We start from the raw sequence: 6,000 nt of genomic DNA, 5'->3' as shown, positions 1-6,000 counted from the left end.
TTAAACACCAGTTGCATGAAGAGATTCCACCAGTTCCTCCAGGCTGTTCATCATGGCATCAGACCTATTACTGCCTTCTCTCCCTGAAGTCTTAGCTTCAGGCTCCTCAGCTGTTCATTTGCAGTGGGGAGTCAAAGTCAGTCCAGTGTGGATATCAGCCTGCCTACTCCTCTCACACTTCTGGCTACAGACTAATTAACTGTTTAACCAGGCAACCCAATACACCAGCACAGGTGCAATAGAGAAAAGTGTGTTTTTCCTGTGCTCTTTATTCAGAAAAAAATGCTTTACCCACTCTAACAGTGAAAAAAACACCCAAAACGAAACCCAAATCCTACATATTTCAGGAAGCTGTTAGGTATAAAAAAATCAACTCGTATAGTCACATAATTACAACTATGTTATTCCATGTGCTACAGAATCTGGATATTCTAGGAACTTTGAAACAAGAAGTCAATATCCTGTGGAACTGGCCAGTTTGGAAGCAAGATTCACAGCACTCTAACTTGCTCTGAGGAGGCACTTGAGCTAGCTTGAGGTTTAAGAGGAAAGCTACCCATGTGAAAACCCCATGTTAAACACCCCGAGTAGCCCAACAAGAAAGTTAGGCTTATAGTCACTACAGTATTTTCTACTACTGCAGTGTGCAGTGTAAACACAACCTTCCCAGTAGTTAAACACAATATACGGTTCTATAAGATAGCTCTGTGGAGTTATTGATGCATATATACTTATGCAGATCCTGTGCTGGACTGGAAGAATAATGCCGTAAATGTCAACCCTACTAAAAAAGAAAAAATACTGTAGGTTTTTGGAGTTCTCTGACAGCTCCCCTAGGAGATGGTAAAAAGTATTTATTATTTATATATAAGCCTGCATGTCAACACATTTTTAGATAACACTCAGTATACATTTTTCTGTCTAGCAATGGAAACTACATAATAAATTATATATGACATTTGTAGCTATTCTAAGAAAGCTGGTATTGCACAGCTGGCAATCTACAAATTAGATACAAAATGCTGCATAGAAGTGGTATTTTTTGGTATTCTGTTGACGTGCCTATTTCATGCCACTATCTCTATAAAATACAGATTAAATTTACTCAGCATAGACTTTTGTAATCTGATAATATCTTCCCACTTTGTGCACTTTCAGATGTCCTGAGGCGGTATGCCAGATGTTAGGAAGGTTATATCTTACTTCAAAACCCACAGGTATAGAGCAAACATATTTTGAGATGCGTACCATCTGGTACCTGTTTTCTTACCAGAGAACACAGTCTGTTTAATCATTAAATCCCGTCCTGCAGTACTTAAATTAATTCACACAAATATATGCATCTTTCTTCCTGTGGATTTTTCTGTCAAAATAGTATAGTTACTTTATGTGACAGCAGATGAAGTCACTGGACCAAATTCTACTCCAAGATGCAGATACATAACCAACAGAAAGCCAATAAGTTTATATGAATGTAATTGTTCATAGAATAATCAGATATAAGAAATAACTACATTTAATATGAAAAGTATCTTTTATACATTGTAAATCATCATCTTCTATTTTTCTGGTTTTATCCTCATGTTTTGTTTAGCAAATCAGAATTAACTTTATAATGATGTCAAGGGTACGCCTCAAGATTCTTCACCTTATTTTTTCCTGCATTGTAGGTCTAACAACGTCTCTTCTCTGACACTGTACAAAATTCAAACAAGCAAATGAACTATTTACTTAGTTTCAATAAACAAAAGTTTTTTCAAAGAACAAATTATTAGAACTGTTGCTTCATAGACTTCCCTGTCCATTCTTCCCTTCTGGGGTTTCTTCTCTCTTTTATTGCAGTTAATGATAGAACAAACCAGGTATTTATATAAAGCAGGTTAGATTTTTGTTAAGTTATAAGGAACATTCATAGAAGTTTCTTGGTAAAGAGGATGATTATTTCCAGTCAGTTAAAGGAGTAAGATAACCACAGGATTTTTTTTCTTTCTGGCCTGGCCTTAGATGCTCATGCCATAGAGCTGTTGATGAATTATTTTGCAGCTTTCGTCAGATTTTAGCTCCATAGTACCTCATGGTTACTTTATCAGCAAGACCATTTTGTTTGAAAGACCTGCAGTGTTCTAGTACAATTCATGCTTCTTTCACAAGCAGACATTTAGTTTAAAAAAAAAGAAATCAGACAGTTTAAAGAACATAACTTGAACAACAGTATGAAATGGCATGTGCTGGTTGAGAGACCACAATAGAGGCAAGAGTAACATTGTAAACAAATAAGGCTGATTAAAGACTAAACAGAATTGTTACTGTTAGCAAATATTACTGGAAGATATTCTGTCAGGACAATGATCTGCTATGAATTTATATACTTGTGTCACACAGACAAGCCAGAACCACTTGCTTCAACCGGTATAGAGTGGAAATGCAGCATACTAATCATGTAGCTGTGCTTGTGTGCAATATCCACTGAATAATCAAGAAAGTGACAAGAAGTGGTTATTATTCTTTGATAAGTCTAAAGACACAGTAGCAAAGCTACTGAAATCAACTTTACACCAAGGAACCGTTCAACAATTTCTTCCAGTTCAGCAGAAGAATAAATGAGAACAAATGAGGTACAAGGCTTTCATTTTCAAATGCAACTTGATAAATTAAGCAAACTGGTCAATGGAATGACTTAAGCTGAAGAGGGTTATTCACCAGGGGAAGAATTCTGAAATTTCTTTCAAGCAGATTTCCAAAAAGTACCTGGAATTTGCATCCCTTACAAATTGAAAAACATTTAAGGGGAGAGTCTGTATTCAGTAAAATGATAGTAACTTTGAAAAAACAAAAGCTTATTTTAACACTTATTATAAACAAAAATACTGATTGCAGTTTTCACAAGAAGTTGGTACAAATTCATATGCACATACATTGTTTGTGGAAATAAAAACAGCAAGTGCAAGATTACAATCCATTGTTCACTAAGATGAAAGCTTTATTTGGTGGTTAGAAAAAGTGTGCTTGCAAAGCTGATAACTGGTAATCCACCCAAATAATTTTGCAGAAGCTAGAAGGCTGCAATTAGATGCATATCTCACTTTTTGCCTTGACATCAAGCTCTCATCAGGTGTCACCACACTACATATGGAGAGTATTTTTGGAATCCTCAGTTCTTTCACCTTTAAGATTTTTGCATAATGAATTAGCGTCTATTCATCTGTTTTTGCTCAGGAGAGCTGATGAATTACACATTATTGTCTTATAAGCATCCTTGGGTTGGATTTAAAGGATTAGAGCCAATTAATGAACTGAAATTTTAAATGTTTCTTTTTGTCCAGGATTACAGATAGTGGTCAGACTCCCTACACACAGAAACTGGCATACTCCTGATCAAGTTTTGGGTCCTAAATTGTAACACCTTCAACAGCATCAAGTGCTGGCTCCATGCAGAAGTGCCATAGGCAGTGTCACAACTTTCATCATGAATAAAAACATTACATGCCTTTCAGGGAATTTAACATCTCCTTTCCCAATCCAAAGATTGATCTGACAGCAGGACTTCCAGGTGACTGTCAGGCTTTGAACTGTGTGCAGCCTCTGACCCGAGATGAGCTGACAATCCTCTACCATGGCTAATCCTGTCCAAGAAGGGCTACCTGTCTCTCTGCCTTGCCATTTCACAGATGTACAGGCTTATTTCACTCTTAGATCTTGCTTTACTTTTCCAGGGTATTTGTAGAGTCGTGAACACCTCTGTAGGCATAAGGGGCAAAGCCCAAAGTTGAACGTACTGCTGCTATTTTGTTTTCAGTTTACTCCTTTTCCTGCAGCCCTGTAAGACAGACCATAGGAGAAGCATGTGTGAAACCTATTTAACTACAGGATCTTTACTTGAATAAAATAATTCCTAACAACAGTTTAATATAACAGTTTAATATAACAGTTTAACTTGGTAAAGAGCTTTAGGGAAGATTTTGGACCATTTTGCTAAAAATCACTCTGAAACAGCTTTCAGCTGATCAGAAGCACCACACATAGTCTTTTGGTCATGGTGCTTTGTTAAAGGGATGCCAGGTAGGAGAAGACTTGGAATTACATTATGTGATTGATTTAGTAACAACGTGATTTTGTAATGTAACTCATATATGAGCTACAAAAGTGAACAATCATGAACCTGGCAAAACTGAGTTCCTTAAAGTTAATGACCTAGATCTATGTGACTAAATATGTGATAGGCAATCTATCAGCTAACAAAAGGATTCAAATAGACGCTTGAACAGCTTTCTAATTAAGAACAAGGGCTTACCCACCATTAACAGCAGAACACCAGCTAGAGTAAGATACTTTTTAGTTACTAGGCCTTGAATTTTCCTCTAACTTTTATTTTAGACTCTGCTAACGATTTTACTGATGTTGTGTAAGTTGTCCTTGCGATGTTTTTTCCCAGTCTGTCATCCAGACTGCTACTTGTACATAAGACATTGCATCAATTGCTTCTAGCCCAGCACCACTCACTGGGAGTGAGTGAACAAGCTGTCTGGCTAGGTTTTAAACCACGACAAAGATAAAGTCTCTAAATCACCCACAGTGGAGTATAATGACATCTGAGTTGCTTAAACCAAGGCCATTGAGCCTCAGGAATATGGCACTCAGCAGACATTAACAGCATGGTGTGAGCTCCCTGACACTGCAGCCAGCTCCTAACAGCATCTGAGCATATCTGTGAAGTCAAAACAAGCCCACAGCAGAGCAGCTGTTGAAGACCGGTCCACATGGAAGTGAAGGCCTGAGACATCTGTGCAGTGAACAGGATCTATTATACTGTTTCCTTTTGTAAAGATTGAAAGGGCAGCTTAAACACAGAGGGAGTCAATACAACCTCAGATCTTCACAATATATATATAAACATTTTGACACATATATGAGTTTAATTGGGAACTAGCAAGCTGACCAAAAATGTGACCAGAATAAAAATGACAGCTGTCATATTCATTTTGAAGTGTCATACAGTTCATATTGACATAAAGATGTAACAATTGCACAACAGAATAAATTTAATCTGAATTATATTTTTATGACACTGCTTGTTTTTAAAACAGTGCCAGACTTGGTTCTCATATAACATGGTGAAAATGGGAGTCTGCACTGAGCCTACAGATCTCCATGGAGTTATTACCTCTGTACACTGGTGAAAGGTGTCCAACAGACAACCAATACTGCAAATATTTCTGCACATTCTTTTTCATTCAGGTGTTTTATGTCCTCATATTTGTTCTGTGCATGCTGCACTTACTGTGCTGCCTTTGCAAGCGGGCAGACAGTGAGTTGCTGTCTGCTTCAGAGCAAACCCAGACCTGCCATCTGTAATAAAACAGTGCAAAATTATTCAAGTGATTGCTGAGATTCTAACAGAACATTTATGAGAGGCATTTTATGTGCTTTCAATACTTTCTTATGTGCCTGTCAAGAGCCAACAAGCTGAAAAATAGAGACTGAGGTAAAAGAGTAAGGGCTGAGATACAATCTATCATTTGAACTAAACAGATTAATAAAATGAATGAAAATAGAACAATAGCAACAAGACAGGTCTATCTATCCCTTCATGGTTTTAAGATGCTTTAATCAGAGATGGTCTAAATGTTCCAGATTTTGATTTTCATTATGTACTATTAATAACATAGTTGTCAATAAGAATATAATCATAGGAAATAAACTATAGATAAAAGGGTAATTTTTTTCATCTCTAATATGAAAACTTTAGATACGAATGATGCTAAATGCTCAGAAACTCTACTGCCTTTACAGAAGCCATGGCATTCCTCTTCTTAATTTAGCCAAAGAGCATGATGTCTCAATCCAGGAAAGCAATTTAGCACATGCCACTGAAGGACAGAAGCTACTTTGCTGACTGAGAACTGGATCTAAGCGTGCTGACAGCTATTGCAGAAGAATCAGCTGAGATTGTTTGAGAAGTTGCTGGCCTCAGTTCTCAGTTCCTCTTCTCTGCAGGAGACT

Source organism: Pezoporus occidentalis, unplaced genomic scaffold, assembly GCF_034315485.1.
Source record: "Pezoporus occidentalis ecotype Australia unplaced genomic scaffold, CSIRO_AGI_Poc_V1 ctg21, whole genome shotgun sequence".
In the NCBI taxonomy this organism is placed as follows: Eukaryota; Metazoa; Chordata; class Aves; order Psittaciformes; family Psittacidae; genus Pezoporus; species Pezoporus occidentalis.
The sequence above is the reverse complement of the archived record's forward strand: the minus strand, read 5'-3'. Positions refer to the sequence as shown.